At 39.7% G+C, this 24,060-nt stretch overlaps 1 long non-coding RNA gene across 1 annotated transcript; it reads left to right on the plus strand.

Annotated features, from left to right (window-relative positions):
• The first annotated feature begins 8,386 nt into the window (after nt 1-8,386).
• LOC122053604 lies at nt 8,387-9,473 on the plus strand. The gene is made up of 3 exons (XR_006132262.1): nt 8,387-8,898; nt 8,979-9,221; nt 9,412-9,473. It is a non-coding gene; the product is annotated as an uncharacterized LOC122053604 (long non-coding RNA).
• Nucleotides 9,474-24,060: the final 14,587 nt, after the last annotated feature.

The raw sequence follows: 24,060 nt of genomic DNA on the forward strand, positions 1-24,060 counted from the left end.
ACGTTGTATTAATATTTTTCCTTATGAATTAAAATATTCTTGCCAATCAATCTTGTGCATTGCGTGCAGTGAAGAGCAATGTTTTGAATTATATATGACAAATAGTGAATGATGGTTTCCTTCATTCTCTTCCTTTCTTAGAGGGCAAACTCTCTCTTAAGGTAATGAAGGCCTAACTTAAACCCTACATTCTCCCTCTTTGGCACACATTAAAAACTCTCACCCTGTAATCACACCTTATTTACAACTTCATTTGTTGTTCACAACACCACAATAAAAGTCTCATACCCTTCATTGTGTCCAATGCTCAACGTTGAACAATCACCACTTCGTAATGCTCATCCTAGAACACTCATCATTCCAACAATGAAGGTCACATACCCTTCATTGTATCTAATGCTTGTAAAATACCGGAAAATAGGCGAATATTAATAAGGAAATTTTCCGAAATTTTTGGAAATTTTTCGGGAATTTTTCGGAGCTCGTATGGACGAGTTAACGGGGACAAAAACGGGGCTCGGAAAAGCCTGTTTCGGATACCCTGTTTTAATGCGGAAAAGTTTTAATTTTCCTTTTCCTTTTCTTTTTCTTTTATTTTTCTTTTCCTCTGGTTTTTTTCCCCGACGCCGAACTCGTGCCATTTCCCTTTTCCTCTCCCGCGCGTGCCGAAGCCCGACGCCGAGCCCTAACCGCCGGCCCGGCGGTTCCTTCCTCTTCTCCGAGGTCGAAGCCTTAAACCCCTCGGCTCCTCCTTTTCTTCTTCTCCTCATCTTCTTTGCGTCGATCGCCTCACCCCGCGACACCGAAGTCACCACCGCCGGCTCCTCTTTTCCTGCGCGCCGACGCAGATCGCCGGCTACTGCCGACTCTAACGCCTTACCCCGACGCACGGAGCCAGTCGTGGTCGTGCCCTAGCAGAGACTTGCCGACGCCATTGCCGCCAGCGACGCCGAGCGCCTCTGCACAGCGCCGTCGCCGTCCGGAATTTGTTGCCGGCTTCTCCTCTACCCCACCACCTCTGTGCCCTAGCTTGAAGTCGACGGCCACGGTTTAATCTCTCCGGCGACCATTTTTGGTTGCTGTCCTTGCTATTTCCTAGTGCCGGCAGCCGACCACTTTGCCCTAGATTCCTTCACACAGTAACCATAGTGCTCTGCTCACTTTGGTGCCCTAATTGTGATCTGGAAGGTAAGGTTTGGTTTCAGAAATTAGGTTGTTTAAATTCGGAATGCTTGGTTTTGTGATCTTCTCATCTTGGTCTGATCCAGGAAGGGAGGTTTTGGGATTGTGAAGATGCTCTTTGGTTCCAGTAGTGCAGATTCTTGATTGTGGATCGAAGGATAAGGACTGTGAGGTGAAATTTAGTGCTGTAGATCAACAAGTGCGGTTGTGAGATTCTGTTCTGTTCTCTTCTGTGGTGTTCTTGATTTCAGCTTACTTTGTTCAAGCAACACTCCTTTCCGCCAGTTCCTCTTTGGTTGCTGATTAAGAACAGAAATCTGTGATTTGAGGTAAAGTGTATAATTTGTTCCGATCTTATGAGCCTACTTAGGAGAAATCAAGTTTATTTAGGTTTAGACCTAAAGCAAGTTGATTATGTGATGCTGATTAGGGTTTTGTCCTAATTTAGGGTTAGAGATTTCATTTAGCTATTTATGGGAAATTGTAGCTAAATAAAATATATTTACATTGGTACCACAGGTCTTTGACGCGAGACGGGTATCTCGATTATTGGATTGGAAAGCTATTTTGGAGGCGGGTACTTTTGACTTATTGTCTCTGATATGTTTAGTAATTAAATTAACAAGATGCATTAATTGTGTTTCTTACTTGTTTCGGTTAATCACTGCCCAATACATGCTACCTGTTGATTGATTGTTTGTTTACATCTTGTATGGATATGTACCTGATTCCACATGCTCATGGGTAGTGATATAACCATATTTTACCATGTCAGGACCTAGGTTTGATACCTTATAGGATCGATACCTTGATATGATTCATTCGCTTTGGTGCACATTATGATATGTCCGAGATTGGTTTAGTATATTACCATGTTTAGTGACATGCACCATTCGCATGATTGCATCTTGAGTGATTGATTGCTCCTTTATTGTCGAGCACTTTGCGGTTTCATCAACATTCGGTGCTCGTTGTGGCCTTCATGGGTAGCGGGACACGTGTGGTAGCACGTCGGTTTGGCTCTTCCGGTGCTCCGTTGGTCCGCTCATGGGTAGTGTGACGCGTGTAGCACGTTAGAGATCCCTCCCCGTCATAGGAGTTGAGAGCATTGCGCTCCCCATTTATGATTTGGGGTAGAGTACGTATGTACTCCGACAGCATCCGTCCACTCGATCACTCATCAGGAGTAGTGTTGCGAGTGCACGGTTGTCACACCCTACCCACTCGGTCCCATTGTTGTTGTGAGTCGGTGACTGGCGTCGGGGTGACCATGACATTGGCATCATATGCATGATGCATTTATTGTTGTGTTTGTGTTTGTTGCACTTATATGCTACACATTGCTTGGATACCTTGATTGACATGCATACTGTCTTCTATACCTTTCGGATTGTTTGTCCTTTTACGGTCCTGGTTAGATTCTCTCCTGTCTTCTTTGGTTTGTAGTTACCTTTATCTTTATCAGGACTGTACGCATGATTATTGCTAGGTGTTATTTCTTTACTTTGCATATCAAGCTGCTGAGTGTTGGACTCACCCGCCTCCATTGTTGATATTTTCGGGTTGATGCTGTCTGATGCTGTCAGGAGCGAGTTCCAGTTTCTGGTCCCTGCAGACCTCGAGGATATGTTTGGTTTTCTTGGTTTCTTTTCTGTTCTAGACTGTTTTGAACATGTTATGTTCTAGATTTATTTGCTTATGGACATGATATAGATTTTATTATATTGATGGATTCGGATTTGGTTTTTATTCTACTACATGCCTGCCTGGATGGCAGAAGAGGTGAGTTCCTTGGTTTTGAGCTTTACGAGTGTAGTTGAGTAGGGTGGTTTTTGAGTCAGAGTATTATTACTGCGTGGTTGTGTCAGCCAGAGGCTGAATATATATATATAAACTGCGTGGTGATTGATTTTTTTATTATTGTTATGATTCCAGCCGCATGTGGCTGAGTATTTAGTGCTTGTAGAAATTTTTGATTGTCCGCCGTACAGGGGAGATGCTACCGAAATTTTCTCGGGCAGGGTCTCCTCTGGGGGCGTGACAATTTAGTGGTATCAGAGCACAGTTTTACGATCTTTTGTTTCATATTTTGGATTTTTGGGATTTATCTGATACCAATTTATTTGGTATCAGAGCGGGTTATGATACCTGTTTTTGGTGTTCTGGAGATTGATCAGATACCTGTTGTTGGTATTCTGGGTATTTGGTTAGCCAGGTTTGCGAGTCAAACTGGGCATTTATTTTGGATTTATCGGATTTTCGATATGGTTATGTTACGGATTTCCGTTTCAGATTTATTTGGATTTCCGGCGATATTCTCGTTCGGAATTTTGAGGTCAAAAGTTGGGGACTTGACAGCGACGGAACATCTCTAGACGGCATATAGGTATGATGTTTATTTTATGATAGTTATGACATGTATTAGCACTTTATCTTTAGTACCTGTCTGATTGCTGTAGCCCATATTACATGTGATGGGTTAGTCACTGATTTTGCTCGACTCTAATAGGGATCAAGGATTATAGTCTCTGGTGATTTTATATATCTTACCACCAGTAGTTTTAGCTTTTGTTACTACTAGTTGGTTAGGAGATGGAGGACATACCAGCCTCTGCTATTGTTAGCTGGCTAATGGATGATACCTACATATTCCTGTGGACTTAGCCAGTAGAGTTTTTATACTCGTATCTTTTGGATATTAAGGTATCCGATACGATGAAAATTGGTCATTGGAGAGTTATCATGTTTGATCATTGTTGAGAATGATTTGAGGTTGAGGGATATTGGGAGATCAGATATTGTGATATGTTGATTTCTAATGGTTTGTGAGGGTAAATGTTATGTGGTTGTCTGATGATCTATTACTGGATATTTGTTTTGATGATCTATTAGTGGATAACTATTTTGATGATGTATTATTTGGGTTGTCGTTGATGGTAACATAGTGAGTGTCATGTATGATATTCACAGGTTTGATGATTATAATTCGTGATCAGATTATAAATTGGGTGCTAGAGAGTTTATGGTTTAGAGTGCCTATGAGATTTTAATAAATCTGATTAGTTGTGGTTAGTTAACAGGATGATAAAATTGATGTCTACTTCATCTGATATTGAACTATGTGGATAAATATTGATCGATGTTTTGAATGCTAATTTGCCCTCATGGGAGTAGAGACTGATTCATCTGATATTATGTGGGCTGATATTTTTGAGGATAAAAATGAGAATGTCTTGATGTTCTTGAATTCTGACTTTTTCTTTTGGGTCGTACACATTTATACATGTGATTATTATGGGTTTCTAGTTGATTATACCCGAGTGGATAGACATACATGTCTGATTGTTTATTGGAGGTATTTGTCAATTAAAAACTATGTTGTGGAATGTGCACATATGTTTGAGTGTTTTATTGGATGTATCTTATCGATTCAGTCTGAGTTGTGATATGTACAGATATGTTCGGTGTAATATTGAGGTATCTTGTATATTATATGATGGTTCTGAGAGTATACTCGTGTCGATTATGATTTGTTGGAAGTATTACGTTGATTATATTCTTGACATAGGTGTATATATGCCATGTGAGGTTGTTTGAGGTGTATTGTCGATTATACCTATGTTGATATATGCACACGAGTTTGATAGGTATTGTTGGAGGTATCACACCGATTTATACCTGTGCTATGAGTGTGTTTGGTGTGTACAAATTGGAGGATTATGTCGATCATACATATGTTGTGTGACAAGTGTGCCAGGTGTATTGTTGGTAGCAGCATGATAATTCTGCTTATGTTGAATGCAGGGTGTGGAGTGTCTGCATTATGTCATTTGTTGGATTACCCTGTCAACCCATATTCTTATCAGTGGGTGACTCACTACGATGTTGATAGATTTGACGATGAGTTTGATGTGATTGCTGGATTGTTATACCTTTGGCTGCCACAGTGATATGTAGTAAAGTGATCTTGTACAGACTCTAGTTGGATAGTTAGATGTCTTGGTCATTTATGGATTGTCTGTGGTAGAGGGACCTCATGCAGTCTCTGGCTAGATAGTAGGGTGCTTTAGGCACTTATGTTCCCACATATTTCAGATGGTTGTGGTGGAGCGTAGCTCCCACATATTATGGACTGTTTTAGGTGGAGCGTTGCTCCCATATATTTCGGATTGCTTGTAGCGAAGCATTGCCCTATATTTATTGCGATACATATTTCAGATTATTTGTAGTGGAGTGTTACTCCTACATATTGAGGATTTCTTGTGGTAGAGCGTTGCTCCCACATATGTGGTATTTTCTGTGATGGAGCGTTGCTCTCACACTGGAGGATCTATGCTTAGATGTTTTATATCGTTGGTGATCATATTTCAGATTTATTGTCGAGGATCTTATGGATTGGGAATGTCTGTGATACGGACATTATATGTATTGGTTTTACCATTAGGGCTTGCGGAGCCTTAGATGTTTTCATGGACTAGATGATTTGGGTATCCCTAGGATATTGGATCAGAATTCGTTATCGTTATTGATGATGTGGTGTTTTATTCCTGATCTGAGGTGTATCACGTACACTATCTTTGCATAGTTCTAGAGATGTTTCGATGGGAACATCTATATGCGCAGACCAGTAGTGCGTATTTTGATTGTCTTCTGTGAGATGTTTGAGACACACGGTCACCAGTAGGAGTATACCGTGGTTCGACAGGAGATCGAGGTTGTTACCGTTGGGAGTAGACAGAGTCTATAGAAGAGGCTCGCAACTTTCTTTGTTTGGCTCGATATTTCCGGAGATACGTTGAGGGTTTCTCACGGATTGCTATACTACTTACACGCCTGACCAGGAAAGGCGTGAAGTTCACTTGGACTGAGGATGGCAAGACCAGCTTCTAGGAGCTGAAGCGGAGGCTAGTGTCGGCTCCGATTTTGGTTTTACCTTCTGGAGAGGACGGATATGTCCTCTACACCGACGCATCTATTCAGGGTTTTGAGCGTTGTTCTGATGCAACACGATATGGTAGTCTCCTATGCTTCTCGTCGGTTGAAGGAACACGAGAAGAACTACCCTGTACATGATCTGGAGCAAGTCGCCATTATTTTTGCCATGAAGATTTGGCGACATTATTTATATGGCGTTACATTTGAGATTCTCACTGACCATAAGAGTCTCAAATATCTGTTTACTTAGAAGGAACTTAATTTCCGACAAAGGAGATGGATGGAGTTCCTGAGCTAATGTGGTTGTCGATGCGCTTAGCAGGAAGTCCGGAGGGACTTTAGCTTGCCACCGAGTTGTGGTCACAGACTTGATTTAAGGTTTCTCCAATTTGGGCCTTGAGGGGTAAGGACAGACAGAGCAGGGTACTCTGGTTACCATGGGTGCTCAGTCGTTGATCAGGATGAGGATACGAGAGCCATAGACTGCTGATCAGTATTTGCAGTTTAATTACAGCCAGATAGCTTCCGGGCAGCAGACCGAGTTCACACGAGACGAGGAGGGTGTTATACACTACCGAGGCAAATTTTACGTGCTTCAGTCTCATCCGGTCTTATAGGAGTTACTTTCGGAGGCTCATCGTTCATGATTTGTTGTCCACCCAGGCGGTACCCGTATGTATCGAGACTTGAGGCGTTCCTATTGGTGGAACGGCATGAAGAAAGACATCGCGGATTTCGTAGCTAGGTGTCTTGTTTGTCAGCAGGTGAAGGCTGAGCACCTGAGACCTGCAGGGTTACTTCAGCGGATTCCTATTCCTGAGTGGAAGTGGGATCACATTACCATGGACTTTGTGGTAGGGTTGCCGAGGACACGACGAGGCCATGACGCGATTTGGGTAATCGTTGATCGATTAACCAAATCCGCGCACTTTTTAGCGATTCGGAGGACTGATCCCCTGGATCGATTAGCAGATTTGTATTATCGAGAGATTATCAGACTACATGGTGTTCCGTTGAGTATCATTTCGGATAGAGATCCACGGTTTACGTCTCGTTTCTGGCAGAGTCTGCAGCAGGCCTTGGGCACACAGCTCCGTTTCAGTACAGCTTTCCATCCGCAGACAGATGGACAGTCAGAGCGGACCATTCAGACTTTAGAGGACCTGCTGAGGTCATGTGTTATGGATTTCGGAGGCAGTTGGGAGGACCATCTGCCGTTGGAAGAGTTTGCCTACAACAACAGCTTCCATTCGGCTATCCAGATGGCACCGTTTGAGGCGTTGTATGGTAGACCTTGTCGGACACCCGTCCTTTGGGATGAGGTTGGAGAGGCTCAGTTGTTGGGACCTCATAGAGTTCAGCAGGATGTAGAGTTGGTCCGTACTATCAGACGGAGGATGTCAGAGGCGTAGGACCGCCAGAAGAGTTATGCTGATCGAAGACGCAGACCACTAGAGTTCTCTGTGGGCGACCATGTATTTCTGCGAGTTTCACCCACGAAAGGGGTGAAGAGATTTGGCCTCAGAGGTAAGCTAGCTCCGCGGTATATTGGTCCTTTTGAGATATTGGAGAGGATCGGAGCAGTAGCTTACCGACTGGCACTACCACCGTCCCTGTCAGGCGTTCACGATGTATTTCATGTATCCATGCTGAGGAGATATGTGCCTGATCCGACACATGTGCTGGCAGATATTCCAGTTCCAGTTCAGCCTGACATTACCTATGAGGAGGTTCCGGTACGGATTCTCGACCGGAAAGAGCGTCAGTTGCGGAACAAGACTATCCGGCTGGTTAAAGTCGGATGGCAGCATCATTCGGACGAGGAGGCTACTTGGGAGCTCGAGGATACGATCCGAGCTCGATATCCCCATCTTTTCACTTGAGGTATGTGATTTATTTACCGTTCAGCATTTATACTTTCTATATCTGTTGTAGTACTTGCTGATGGTAGATAATGAAATTTGGGGGACCAAATTTTTATTAGTGGGGGAGAATGTAAAATACCGAAAAATAGGCGAATATTAATAAGGAAATTTTCCGAAATTTTTGGAAATTTTTCGGGAATTTTTCGGAGCTCGTATGGACGAGTTAACGGGGACAAAAACGGGGCTCGGAAAAGCCTGTTTCGGATACCCTGTTTTAATGCGGAAAAGTTTTAATTTTCCTTTTCCTTTTCTTTTTCTTTTATTTTTCTTTTCCTCTGGTTTTTTTCCCCGACGCCGAACTCGTGCCATTTCCCTTTTCCTCTCCCGCGCGTGCCGAAGCCCGACGCCGAGCCCTAACCGCCGACCCGGCGGTTCCTTCCTCTTCTCCGAGGCCGAAGCCTTAAACCCCTCGGCTCCTCCTTTTCTTCTTCTCCTCATCTTCTTTGCGCCGATCGCCTCACCCCGCGACACCGAAGTCACCACCGCCGGCTCCTCTTTTCCTGCGCGCCGACGCAGATCGCCGGCTACTGCCGACTCTAACGCCTTACCCCGACGCACGGAGCCAGTCGTGGTCGTGCCCTAGCAGAGACTTGCCGACGCCATTGCCGCCAGCGACGCCGAGCGCCTCTGCACAGCGCCGTCGCCGTCCGGAATTTGTTGCTGGCTTCTCCTCTACCCCACCACCTCTGTGCCCTAGCTTGAAGTCGACGGCCACGGTTTAATCTCTCCGGTGACCATTTTTGGTTGCTGTCCTTGCTATTTCCTAGTGCCGGCAGCCGACCACTTTGCCCTAGATTCCTTCACACAGTAACCATAGTGCTCTGCTCACTTTGGTGCCCTAATTGTGATCTGGAAGGTAAGGTTTGGTTTCAGAAATTAGGTTGTTTAAATTCGGAATGCTTGGTTTTGTGATCTTCTCATCTTGGTCTGATCCAGGAAGGGAGGTTTTGTGATTGTGAAGATGCTCTTTGGTTCCAGTAGTGCAGATTCTTGATTGTGGATCGAAGGATAAGGACTGTGAGGTGAAATTTAGTGCTGTAGATCAACAAGTGCGGTTGTGAGATTCTGTTCTGTTCTCTTCTGTGGTGTTCTTGATTTCAGCTCACTTTGTTCAAGCAACACTCCTTTCCGCCAGTTCCTCTTTGGCTGCTGATTAAGAACAGAAATCTGTGATTTGAGGTAAAGTGTATAATTTGTTCCGATCTTATGAGCCTACTTAGGAGAAATCAAGTTTATTTAGGTTTAGACCTAAAGCAAGTTGATTATGTGATGTTGATTAGGGTTTTGTCCTAATTTAGGGTTAGAGATTTCATTTAGCTATTTATGGGAAATTGTAGCTAAATAAAATATATTTACATTGGTACCACAGGTCTTTGACGCGAGACGGGTATCTCGATTATTGGATTGGAAAGCTATTTTGGAGGCGGGTACTTTTGACTTATTGTCTTTGATATGCTTAGTAATTAAATTAACAAGATGCATTAATTGTGTTTCTTACTTGTTTCGGTTAATCACTGCCCAATACATGCTACCTGTTGATTGATTGTTTGTTTACATCTTGTATGGATATGTACCTGATTCCACATGCTCATGGGTAGTGATATAACCATATTTTACCATGTCAGGACCTAGGTTTGATACCTTATAGGATCAGATACCTTGATATGATTCATTCGCTTTGGTGCACATTATGATATATCCAGAGATTGGTTTAGTATATTACCATGTTTAGTGACATGCACCATTCGCATGATTGCATGTTGAGTGATTGATTGCTCCTTTATTGTCGAGCACTTTGCCAGTTTCATCACTGCTCGGTGCCCCGCATGGGTAGCGGGACACAGCGTGGTAGTACGTCGGTTTGGCTCTTCCGGTGCTCCGTTGGTCCGCTCATGGGTAGTGTGTGCTGGTTAGCACGTTAGAGATCCCTCCCGTACCGGGAGTTAAGAGCATTTCGCTCCCCATTTATGATTTGGGGTAGGAGTACGTATGTACTCCGACAAGATTCCGTCCACTCGATCACTCATCAGGAGTAGTGTTGCTGAGTGCACGGTTGTCACAGCCCTACCCACTCGGTCCCACTATTGTTGTGAGTCGGCTGACTGGCGTCAGGGGTGACCATGACATTGGCATCATATGCATGATGCATTTATTGTTTGTGTTTGTGTTTGTTGCACTTATATGCTGCACATTGCTTGGATACCTTGATTGACATGCATACAGGTCTTCTATACCTTTCGGACTGTTTGTCCTTTTACCGGGTCCTGGTTAGTACAGATTCTCTCCTGTCTTCTTCGGTTTGTAGTTACCTTTATCTTTATCAGGAGACTGTACGCATGATTAGTGCTAGGTGTTATTTCTTTACTTTGCATATCAACTGTACCTGCTGAGTGTTGGACTCACCCCACCTCCATTGTTGATATTTTCAGGTTGATGCTGTCAGGAGGGAGTTCCAGTCGCTAGTCCCCACTGCACGTAGTGCTGGTCCCTGTAGACCTCGAGGATATGTTTGGTTTTCTTGGTTTCTTTTCTGTTCTAGACTGTTTTGAACATGTTATGTTCTAGATTTATTTGCTTATGGACATGATATAGATTTTATTATATTGATGGATTCGGATTTGGTTTTTATTCTACTACATGCCTGCCTGGATGGCAGAAGAGGTGAGTTCGTTGGTTTTGAGCTTTACGAGTGTAGTTGAGTAGGGTGGTTTTTGAGTCAGAGTATTATTACCGCGTGGTTGTGTCAGCCAGAGGCTGAATATATATATATAAACTGCGTGGTGATTGATTTTTTTATTATTGTTATGATTCCAGCCGCATGTGGCTGAGTATTTAGTGCTTGTAGAAATTTTTGATTGTCCGCCGTACAGAGGAGATGCTACCGAAATTTTCTCGGGCAGGGTCTCCTCTGGGGGCGTGACAATGCTCACCCTTGAGCATTGATTCACTTCATAATGCTTATCCTAGAGCATCCACAACTCAACAATGAAGATACCCACTCTCCATTGTTGTTCAGCACTCATTTACTCTAACGAAGGTTAAACCACCTTCCATGGTGTTTGGAAAAATTTTTCATGTCCTTAGAGAGTAACTCTCCCTAAAGACATACTCCAAACTTCTGTCATTGTACCAACAATGACTTGAAATTTCTAAATCTTTAGGAAACCCAAAACTTGAAGTTTTGAGATTCAAGTATCAATATTTGAGTGCAAACCTCAACCTAAACTTCAACCTACTGTTCCTTAACTATTTCTCCTTGCTTTTAGCACGAAAACTACCCGTAAATGTATATAAATATATTCCAAGGGGGTAGGAGTAGTTAAAGGGACTAAAAATGACTTAAAGCACTGAAATCAGGCTTCCCCAGCCAAAATTAGTCTTTTCAATCGATTGGGTTGGGATTCAATCGATCGCCACTTGTTCAATCGATCGTCTGATCGATTCCGCGAGCTTCTGTTACCAGAAAAACTGCGTGAATCGATTGCTCGATCGATTCATCGGTGAATCGATCGACTGATTAATTCTGCTAGCCTTTGCTCGCGAGAAAACCTTATCTCATTCGATCTCCCAATCATTGAGACACTCCAATCGATCGGTTGATCGATTGGAGCTCTGATTTCTTGAAATTCAATTTCAGCGAAATTCAGAAATGCCCTAAAAATTCTACAAAATTTGAAAACTCATGAAACTTCTTGTAGACATTATCTAGGGTATTTATTATCATGAAAAAATAATTTTCTAGGAAAATACACCTTATTTTAAAAGATTGACACAATCTTGAAAAATCTGAAAAACTTCAATGTTTTCTTCTAGTTTATGTCTAACTTTTCAATGATGATTGCTATGAAAAGATAGCCTTCACCAAGGTTTTCTAAAGTATATTTAAAATGATTTTCAAAACTAATTTCCAACCATGTTCTTTGGGCTCAATGCACATGACTTGTACATTAGTTTTCCTAATGATTGGAGTACACATAACTATGTGTTTTAATGAAATCAAAACTCAAATAGATGTACTAAATCAACATCTTGAGTCTTGTTCATCATCATAACATTTCACTTGTACCTAATATACACTAAAACACATACAAGTCAACTTATAGTTTTTGTGAGATGCAGATTTTGGTTTTGCCCTAAACTAGGGATCATGCATATCTATCTAGGCATTTTAGGAATTATGCACATTTATTTAAGATGCCACTTGTTAGTAAATGTCATTATCCTTAATTATAAGGAATTTAAAATAATGCATGATGAATTTATGACATACATCAAAATGAGTAATTTTCAAAAGGAAACATACTGTAGTTACATGATGTATGTATGACATGACATGATATTTTTATTGCATTTTTCATAATATGCATGAATGCTAAATATGATGTCATGACATATGATCGGCAAACAAAGCATAGCAATTTAACATAAATAAAATATACCTAGATAATCTATCTAAGTATCCATAATACTTAGCTTAACTAAATGAGATCATCCTAGGTTGCCCCTATTTTCATAAGAAAATGCCAAACTCCCAACTTGACATTTCTTTTGGTTTTCCTCATTTGTGTCAATTTAAATTAAATCCAATTCTTCAAATTTTGGCACATTTTACTCTTCCAAGAGTAAGCAATTAATCCTTTTCATTTTCAAAGGTTAACAAAAACCTTGAAAATGCCTCTAAGTGTTAACTTTATCAAGATTGGGTTAACCACCCTACCCATTTAGAGTTGACACTCTCTAAACCCATCTAGGGTGTAGAGAATATGCTCCTCGAAATCCAAAACATATTGGTGCTCCTGGGATGCTCTAAGTATTCACTAGGGATAACTTCCCTAGCTACCTTCCTAATGACCTTTTTAGGCTTCTTAGAAGTCATGGTCACTTTCTCTAGGTCAACCCTAGGGATAACTTCCCATGTGACCTTCTTGGTGACTTTCTTTTATAGGAACGAAAAGAATTTAGATATCTCCACAATGACATGATATTGTCCACTTTGGGCCTAGACCCTCATGACTTTGCTCTTGGGCTCTCTCCAAAAGGCCTCATGCCAATGGAGATATCTTTCTCTTATAAACTCATGATCTTTGCCATGTGTTTTCAATGTGGGACTATGTTTGCAACCTTGCAACCCCAACATCTTTGACTTCTTAGGAGTCTTAGTCACGTTGGTCTCAGCAAAAATACTTCTAGGGATAACTTCCCTTGTATCTTTGACTTACCCCCTAGACATAGGGTTGGTTAGGGTTGGTTCCATAACTATATGGAATCCTATGATAAGAACGGACATCCTTCTTGGTTTGAGGTTTGTATCCCAAATCCCTCCTACCATTGGATGATTCTTGTCTAATTATCCCTAGGTTATTATTCTTAGATCCTTGTTTTTCAAATGTGATTTTTCTAAGGGTCTTCTCTAATTTATCAAGTCTTGACCTCAAGACTTGATTTTCCTTCCATAACACCTCAACCTTAGATTTTTCACTAAAGCCTTGATTTTTCCTTTTCTTAGGCAAATATCTAGAATTCTTAGAGTTATTGCCTAAATTATTTTCTACCCTTCTAACTTTAGGTTGAGTGGTTTTAGCATGATAAACTACATGTTTTTCTTTAATTCTATCATGCCTTCTATTTTCATGATAGATAACATTAAAATGATATAAACTAGACCAAATATGTTTTTTTTATCATATGTCAAAGGAATTGGTTCAACAAATGATACCTTGAGTTTCCTTTTAGAAGCTCCCCCTTGACTTAAGCTTTCTCCTTTGACTTTGACCGGTTTCTTACCCATAGGACATTGACTCTAGTAATGTCCTCTTTGATTGCACAAGAAGCACACTATGTGCTCTTTGCTCTTCTTTGTCACGGGGGCGGTCTCTTTGGGCTTCACCTTGCCCTTAGGTGCCACTTGGCCCTTCTTCTTGACCAATTTGGGACACTTACTCTTATAGTGCCCATGCCCCCTACACTCAAAGAAAATGAAATGATTTTTATTATTTAAATTTAAAATTGTTATACCTTTTCTTGTAGGGGTGACTCATGATCCTCCATTTGATTTTTCTTGATTTGTGGAGGTGGCACCATCTTCTTCTTCTTCATTTGACCTGGAGGTGGAAGCCTCTCCTTTCTCCGGTGTCAGTGAATAATGCTCCCCCTCAATCCTAGAGGTGGAGGTCTCTTCATCTTCATCCTCTTGCCATTGAACAAAGAGTATGCTCCCTCTTTGCCCTTTCCATTGTACTTTATTGAAGATGAAGCTTCTTGGACTTCTTCTTTGGAAGTTAAGCATCTCTCAAATTCGGAGTCCTCTTCCTCTTGGTCTTGCTCCAATGAGTCACCCTCTTTGAATTTCTCTTTGTTTGGTGCAGTGGAGGGTTTCTCATGAAGTTTAGCCAATTTACTCCATAGCTCCTTGACATCCTTGTATTCTCCAATATGAGTCAAAATATTGCTTAGCAATAAATTAACCAGTAGCTTGGTCACTTTATCTATCTTTGAATTTGCTCTTGGCTCCACTTGCTCTTCTTGAGAATTTTGCCTTTGATATTTGTTGGAGTTTGGAAACCTTCCATTAAAGCAAACCATTGCTCTGTGTCCATCCTAAGAACATTTTTGATCCTTGATCTCCAAGAATCGAAGCTCATTGATGTGAATGGTGGAGGCACCCTTGTGTCGAAATCGAGTTCATCTCGGAATTCTATTTGAAGTTGAGCTTTTTTTTAAGTCTTTGACTTTGATGAACTTGCTTCAACTTCTTCTTCCTCTAGCTTGTTGCCCTTTCCGGCGATGATTCCGGTGAAGAGCGACCTCGCTCTGATACCACTTGTTAGGGTCGATTTGTAGCTAGATGAGGGAGGGGGCAGGGGGTGAATAGCTCGTCGCGTTCGTTGTCTTGATGCTTCGTGATGATGTGCAGCGGAAAAGAACTCGAAGTAAACACTCACAACGCTAACAAGAGGTTTTACTTGGTATCCACCTTAAGAAGAGATGACTAATCCAAGGATCCACACACGACGCTCACTCCACTAATAAAACTCTCCTTCTCGGTAACTACCAGAGGCGGAGAAACCTCATACAACACTCATACATACAACAACTCAACGTAAGATGAAAAATACAATGAATGCAAATGAAAAACTCTCTTCTTGCTCACTTGTTACTTGTAGTTGCCTCTTGAACCTTGGAAGTGCACCAACACTTGACTCCAAGAGCTTTCAAGAACTGGTGAGGAGTGTCAGAGAAGATCGTGTGAAGATCGGGAAGAAGTTTTTTTTTTTTTTTTTTTTTTTTGCGTTTGAACGCTTCGTCGCCTTTATATATGCGCTTCTAGGGCTTCCAATCGATTGAGGCTCCTCCCAATCAATTGCTACGTCAGATCCCAGCGATCTCAGCCATCCAAAACCTACATCCTGTGCAATGGTTGTAACCTAATCGATTGACCAATCGATTGGGGAGGTTTGAATCGATCGACTGATCGATTCAGAGCGCCTCTGTGCTCTTTGCTGGAAAAGCCTGAATCGATCAGCTGATCGATTCAGCTTTCTCGCGTCACACGTGATTTCTAGCCCCCAATCGATCGGCTGATCGATTGGCGGTGCCCAATCGATCGACTGATCAATTGGGAAGCATTCTGTTTGCGTAATATAAGCTCCCAATCGATTTACCGATCGGTTGGGCTGCTATTTATCACAGCACTCTCCCAATCGATCGGCTGATCGATTGAGCTTTGGTTCAATCGATTGACCACCCTAGACTTGCTTAACTCAAGCTCAAGGGCCCCCAATTCCAATATTCGATCAACCGTGACCTGTTGGAACTCCTCATGCCTAGCATCCAGTCAACCTTAACCTGCCGGGATTTCTTCACCAAATGTCCGATCAATCTTTTAACCCACTTGGACTTTTCTCCTCATGCCAGGTGTCCGGTCAATCTTGACCCACTTGGACTTACCGTCTCGTGCCAAGTGTCCGTTCCTACATGACCCACTTGGACTTCCACTAGATGTCCGATCACCCTTGACACTTCTGGATTTTCTAGTGCTAAGTATTTGGTCAATTCTTTGACCTACTTGAGCTTCCCAACACCCGGTGTCTGATCAACCTTGACCCACCTGGATCTCTACGTGCCTGGGTTTACTCACAAGGTCTTACCATCTGTCTACCTTCACTCACTAGGACTTTTCATCTGCTTGGCTTCACTCACCAGGTCTTTCACCTAGCTTCACTTACTAGGATTTTCTCACTGCCTGGCTTCACTCACCGGGACTTCACCTAGCTTCACTCACTAGGATTTTCCCATTGCCCGACTTCACTCACCGGGACTTTCACCTACCTAGTTTCACTCACTAGGTCTTTCACCTGGCTTCATTCACCAGGATTTTTCAACTGTCTAACTTACTTACTAGGTGTTTCACCTGCCTAATCTACAGTTAGGACTTTTCCAGTCAAGTATCCAATTAAACTTTTGACCTACTTAACTCTTTTTCACATCTAATTGGTCAAACCTTGATCAGAGGAAAATTACACCAATAATCTCCCCAAACGGACGATTGCTCCTGTAATCTCCATATATATCAAATATCGAAACTTAAACATTGAGACTCAAACTTATGTCAACTCAAACTTAATCAATCTAATCAACTGTAATTCAGAGAATATTGCACCAACGGACAAATAGTGTTTTTGAAAGATTAATGGTGAGTTTAATTTAGAGGGAATTCATTCCAGTTAATTCTCATGAAATGGATATATAATTTATATATTTGATTAAAAAAATGGTAAGTGAATCCTAATGGAACGGTTGTTTCAGAATTATTGATGATAAACTATTTTAAATATTTATTTGTGGCATTTGAATGAGATGGAGATGCTCAAGCAATCAAATCGATCGCATGCAATATCTAGCACGCGAAAAGAAATTTTTATGCAATATCTAGCATGTGAAAAGAATTTTTGATGCAATATCTAGCACGTGAAAAGAATTTTTTTGTATTTTATTTTATAAATGGACTGAACAAGTTGGATCGATTAAATCGACAATTCATAAAAGACATGTCGTGCAAAGTAATATCAAATGAATTGAATGTTGGCAGAATGGAATAGAGCAAATTAGATTGGATAAATTAAATATTATCTTTTAGACAAATAAAAAGAATTGAAAATGACAAACAAATTAAACTGGACTAGAGATCATTGTTTGAACCAATTAAATAGAATAGTAGAGCACGAGTTAACACGTAATTAGAGGCGTCGGTTTTGTCCCAAAGTAACTCAGATGCTTACGTTAGACACTAGAGAACATACACTACAAGAAAATTAAGATTTAATAATACTCAAAAGATAATGTTTTTTTTTAAAATAAGTGTTATCTTTTTTTTTTAACAACGCTTTTAGTGAAAATCACTGTGTATCTCCTTATGTTCTTACTAATAGACAACATTTTTTAAAAGACCGTTATCTATTAGTAATTTTTGTTGGTCAAAGACAATATTTTTTGAAAAGCGTTGTTTATTAGCAATCTTTTTAGTGGTTATGATAATGAATTTTAACACTACAAGAAAAAAACCTTACAACAACGGTTTTTCACCGTTGTCGTAGCCACTTTCAGACTGTTGTTAAAGGCTGTGTTGTTAAAGGGGGTACCCAAAGACAACGGTTTTTAACCGTTGTCTTTGAAGACAAAGACAACAGTTTTTACAACGGTGAAAAATTGTTGTCTTTTCCTTCAAAGACAACAGTTTTTCACCGTTGTCTTTGAGCGTCTACATTTAATAACAGGGTCTTCAACAACAGTTTTAAACTATTTACGACAACAATGAAAAACCGTTGTCTTTTTTTGATAAAAAATAAAAAAAAATATTAAAATTTATTATACAATTTTCTAGTATTATAAATCATTCAAAATACTAAATTTGTAAATAAAATTTAACATATAATTTTCTAACATTCGAAAATAATATTTACAACATTCCGAAGAAATTTCAAAAGCAGCCAACAAAATGACAACGACACTATTAAAACATAGGTAGAACAACACAACATCCTAATCCTAGAAGAGTAACACAACATCCTAATCCTAGAAGAGTAACACAACATCCTAATCTTGATATCCAGTTTTGAAGAGTTGGATCATTTGAACTACTTTTACCATGTACAACACTAGAAGAGTAACAAAACACTGCTTCTTAATTCTCCTAATCCTTCATCTTCTTCATCCTTGCCATGTTTGCATCGTACTTGGATCGAAGTGGACCAAGTAGATAGAGAAAGAAGATAAACTAAATGCTTTCATCTTCTTCATCCTTGCTTCTTAATTCTCCTAATCCTTCATCTTCTTCATCCTTGCTTCTTAATTCTCCTAATCCTTCAAACTCCACCTGTAAGAAGAAGATAAAGAAATGTCACTTGATCTAAACTAAATGCCTATGAATAATAAAAATGCATTCTCCTGTTTAATAAAGGATGTGATAGCTTGTTTCAACTAATGCATTTGTTTCACCATATCCTATATCAATGAACAAGCTAATGCATTTGTTTCAACTATTTCCTGAGCAACTAAATTGTATTGCTGAATGCATTGTGCCTGTTAGTACACTCAAGTAAGACTGTGACTTAACTTAATAAATTGAAATTATGTTAAATTATATATCTGAAATAGTCATGATAAAGGAAAATTGTAAATAATATTGTGACAGAGGCTATCTGGAACAATCTTGTAAGAATAAAAGGTTATCTTTAGGATCATTACTAACCGAAACAACTTGAGAGCAAAGCATTGAAAATGGACCTTTGATTTCACTGTTGCATTGGTATGGAATAGCACCATATGTACACTTAATAAGTGAAATTTGTAGCATTGAACTGTACCGTCAAAAATCCTCCAATGGACAAACTACAAGTATGTTAAACTATCTCTCTAAATAATTACACTGGGAGCAAAGCATGGCTAAATACATCATCAATTAGGAACAAACTACTAAGAATAAAGAAAGGAAGAATGTAGATGAACTGAAACAACTACTGGCTAAATACCTAAGTGGATCTTCAAAAGTATAGTTATATTGCAAAATTGTTTAAGCGTGGCTCTTGAGTATGCAATATCAAACAGTATAAAGGAATCCAAAAGAAGAATGCATGTGCACAAATGTTAGGAAGGTGAATCCAATGGTCAATTGCATTTTATGGACCTGAAGAATTTTAACTTTTTTACGCAGATCATCAACTAATCTTGTGGTTGGTCTTTCTTGAAGTTCTCTTCTTATCTCCAAAAGAGCACTATCCTGCAAGAAAATAGAGATATAGAGATTAGGAACTGTAAGCATTGCTATTTTATCAAATCTAATTGTGTTAATAAAGGATGTGATAGCTTTAAACATGTCCAAGATCATATTGTTGTGCCGAGAAATTGTGATAAAATTTTAATTGAACTATAATTGTTGGTCATCTCAAATGCCAAAATGTTGCAACTTATACTTCATATCAGTTATCGTATAAAAAATTAGGTATAAACAAAGAACTGAAACCTTTTCATTGATTAGTGCATTCAACTTCTTTATCTCATTCAAATGCTGCTCCCTCCCCTTTAATAATATGGATTCCATGTTATGAAGCTCCATATTCAACTCAGAGATTATTTTCTCCTTTGCATTCAAGGAGCTCTCCAACATAATGTTCATCTCCACATCACTACAACAGATGCATTAAAAAAAAGAATTGAATAATAACCAGGGAAAAATGACAACATCTAATAAAAATTTGCTTTAAACAAAACAATTAATTTCATCAATTATGAAATGGGTGCAACAGTTGCAAACGTCAAGGAATTTAATTTACGCTAATTGGAAAAAAAATGAATTGAGCAAAATGTTTTTAACATACCAATAAAAAGTTGTATAGATCAAGATCTATGCATAAAAGGTATTACAAAATACAGGAATGAAATATAAAAAAACTAAAGATCAAAGATCAGTCTAGCCCTAGGTAGGCTTAACATCTAGGCATGCAAATTACTATGTAGCTTGAACATTAATATAATGAAACATTGAAAATGCTTCAATGATCACTTGAACTCAACCAAATAGCCTAGGACTTATCAATCAGATAGTTACAACTTTCAATTGTTGTCTTTGTACCGATTGGTGAAGAAATATTTGTCTATTTTGTAAGAAATAGAGTATAAAATATTTTCTTGTCTTCATTGGTTTCGTCTGTTGATTGCATCTGGGAACGGAAAGTCCTTGCACAAAAAGTAACAGTAAAATATTATAAAGTAACTTGGCAGAAAAATAAAAAATAAATAAGTGATACAGAGAATATAGGAATAATAATACAGAGAATATAAGAAATACAAATAAACTGAAAATCTCTGTAGACAAGCATAATTGCAACATATTCTGTCGTGTTATATATATATTTACCAAATGCATTTTCCTTCCACATGGTTGAACTCTAAAAATAATTCAGAAATTACCCCAATAATAAGACTGACAACAGAAAATAGCTAATTGTATAAGACCTGAATAAAAGGGCCAAATTGGACATACCAAAGCATCAAAAGTAAGAAAGCACCCTCTTTTATCTGGAATCTCTCACGCAAATACAATAACCTAGCAAGCAAAATTCTGGAAAAAACAAAAGGAAGTTATTTGAATTCCTCAACGACATTGAAAAATGGTAATTGAAAATAAAAATAAAAACAAATAGAACCACAAGCGTTGCAAGGTTAAACCACTGTTTCCAATTGTTTTTCAGTCTTTCCCCCTGTTACAACCATTTTGGAAGGAATCAAATGTGAGGAAAAAAGAGCCAAGTTGTTCCCTTCTTTACCCTTTTTGCCCTACCACCTAAGTAGACAAGGGAAATGATTACTATCACTCCTCTCTTGCTCTATTTAAGCTCCCATCTTCTCAAGTAGAGACAGCTTTAAGGTAACAAACAAACCATGCAAGGAAAATAAGAATAGGAATGGCCTCGGTAAGGAACAAAGTGTCAAATTAGAAATATTGCCCATGAAAACTATCGCTCAATTCATAACCTTAATTCATACAACATCCAAAGTGATGATTGAGCAAAGGTGTTTCAGAATTTCCTCATTCCAATCAATCAAACTAGAGAAGCTAGATGGGAAGGATCCATATTTAGTGATGACATGACAATTAACCTTAAGATCAACTACTCTGTGTATATTGGAAAGGAACCCCAAACATGATAACAAGTCTTCCATAGTGTCGATCAAAATCTATACCTTCAGCAACTTTACCCCTGCAATAGCATATTGATTAACTCTTAATATTGAGTTCTTAGTACAGATACCAAGAAGAAAGCATACACTGAAATGTGCATATGAAATAAGACAAAAATACAATAATATATAATTAGATAGTTACTAGCAAAACCTAATCCAAGAAGTTGAAAGTTCTCATTAAATGACTTGATTTTTCCACACAGGAGATAACCTAGTATGTCTGGATTTATGTAACTATAATATTCTTTACTATAATATTCTTTATAACCTAGTATGTCTGGATTTTTATTATAATTTGAAAAAAAAAATCCATCTTTGAACTAAGGTAATTCTAATTAACTAGAGAATGAAACTATTTACTCTTCGAACATGACAGTAAAAGTTTCCAGTAAACTACTGTAGAAGCATTGTGTTAATAGAGAAACTTCACCTTATATATACAAATACATTTTTTGTTAAAAGGGAAAAGAATAAATATGACTTGACATTTGATACTTATTAAATGATGTAAACACAATTTTGTGACATAATAGACTAGTACACAGTTTTTCTTAGGAAATAATAGCATGCCATGATGTTATTTAAATTCCATCCAGAACTCATATACTAATCCCCTAGTGCTCATACCTTCGCAGAGGATCACTCTTTGAGAAAGCCACAACTGAAAACCCCCCAGTGTCAAAATCAGCACCATAAAGAACCTAAAGTCAGTATATGAGTTAGAGTTCTACCTGGCTACAGGTTCTGGTCGAAACCAATATATGAATAAAGTTTCTAATATTAAGGTATGGAAACAACAAAGGTTCAAGGAAAGAAAAAAGTGGATACAACACATCAAGGCCTCTCCAGTTAAGTCTTTGCCCATGCAGTAAGCATTAAATAGCATGATCGGATTAGAGATTGATACCCAACCATTCTCCAAGTACTCTTGGAGCTTGGGAGTTTGTCCATGGTGGAACCATTTTGCTTCCTCAAAGTATGCTTTGCATAATTTCCCCACTGAAAATTAATATACCAACAATTGATTAATAACAAAGAAGCAAAACGAAGAAAATTGAAATAGTATTTATAATTTAATTTACTTCTTTCTTTAAGCCAGGCACAATGTCCAAGCCTTTCTCCTTCATCACCCAGTAGCCTTCTTCGTGCACCATGTTGAAGAGTGCAAAGAAACATAGTTTCATGTACTCTGGAAGCTTGTCCATGGCAGTTAAGTCCCATCTGCAACAAAACTCACTCGATCTTAGATCGATACTCGTGATAAAACATATATACATGACTTGACGATGATGGTGAATGTGCTGCTGTCACCTGTCGACGACATCAGTAAAGAGCTGGAGTTCATCCAAGGTTCCATAAACATCGTAAATATCATCAATCACTGTAATAAAACAGATTGCCTTTGTTTACATCATTCTGCATCTCCGGTTATCTGGTTCATAAGTGAAACCAACTGTCCACAGATAGCCCTCAGTTAATCTGTTCCTAGAAAATGGCAGCTTCTCTGAAAGCCCGAGCCCGGACCACCATCTGCATTTAAAATGTAATTAAACTTTGAAATTGTTATTATAAAAACATCGAAAGTTTGATTAATTAGATGCAGTTAATTTACCTGGAGAGCTCTTTGAGTTCACTCTTGTACGCATCCTAAACCATATTGAAGTCGAGCTTAGCAAACTCCAGGAGGAGAGGGTTGATGGTGTCGTCTCCACGGAATGCTTCAATGAACCACCTGTGCTGCACTCTCTCCAGCCGTCAATTCAGTGGAAGCTGCAGCGCATGGGCTACCTGATCTCTGAGATCGCCAGCCTAAGGAACAGATCCTTCCTCCATGAATTCTTTCAGCTGCTCAGTCGCGAAATCCATGGCTTCCTTTAGCACAGCCTCTCCTTCCTTCTCGATGTAGGAAGCTTCGTACAGACTCAGAAGCCCTCTGATCTGGTTCTCACAGCGAACTTCGAAGTTTCCAATCTTGTCTCTAAATGTCTCGAACAAAATTAATCACCCTTTGAGTTCCTCCAGGTTGCCGTCCATGAGGGTTCTCATCCTCGCAAGGCTCTCTCCTCCATCAGATCCCCCATCCGACCCTTCCTCGAACTCCATGCAACCCTCCCACCTCACGTCGCTGCCGTCATTGCTGCCGTGACCGTGCCTCCATGGCCATGATGCTTGGCCACACCGTTCGTTCCTGGAGTCGTCCTCTAGATCATGCGACCTCCGTTGCTAATCCTCCTTGGTTGCTCCTATGCTTGTGGCCTCTGTTGCCCATCTCTCTCCCTCCCCGCGACTGGTTCGCTACGAGTCGTGAAGGGGCGATGGGTTTAGGGCTTGGAGAGGAAAGGAGAAGGGGAGGCAGGTTTAGGGCTTGGAGAGGAAAGGAGAAAAAAAACGTGAAGTAGGTGAAGAAATCGACCAAAATTTGGGGGGAATGCGGCGGCAACAATTTGGGAAAGAAAAAACGAGGCGGTAAAAAATGGCGAAGGGAGAAAACAGGCGAAGGAAAAAAATAACTATATTCAACAACACTTAATAGACAACGGTTTTCAAAAACCGTTGTCGTAATCTCAAAAAAAATACGCACATAGACAACAGTTTTCAAAAACTATTGTCGTAGCCTTTAAAAACTGTTGTCGTAGCCCCAAAAAACATAAATAGACAACGGTTTTTAAAAACCGTTGTCGTAAGCCAAAAAAACTGTTCAAAGACAACGGTTTTTGTTAAAACCGTTGTTAAAAGGCAAAAAGACAACAGTTTGGCATAAAACCGTTGTCGTTTGAGT

Source organism: Zingiber officinale, chromosome 3A (assembly GCF_018446385.1).
Source record: "Zingiber officinale cultivar Zhangliang chromosome 3A, Zo_v1.1, whole genome shotgun sequence".
In the NCBI taxonomy this organism is placed as follows: Eukaryota; Viridiplantae; Streptophyta; class Magnoliopsida; order Zingiberales; family Zingiberaceae; genus Zingiber; species Zingiber officinale.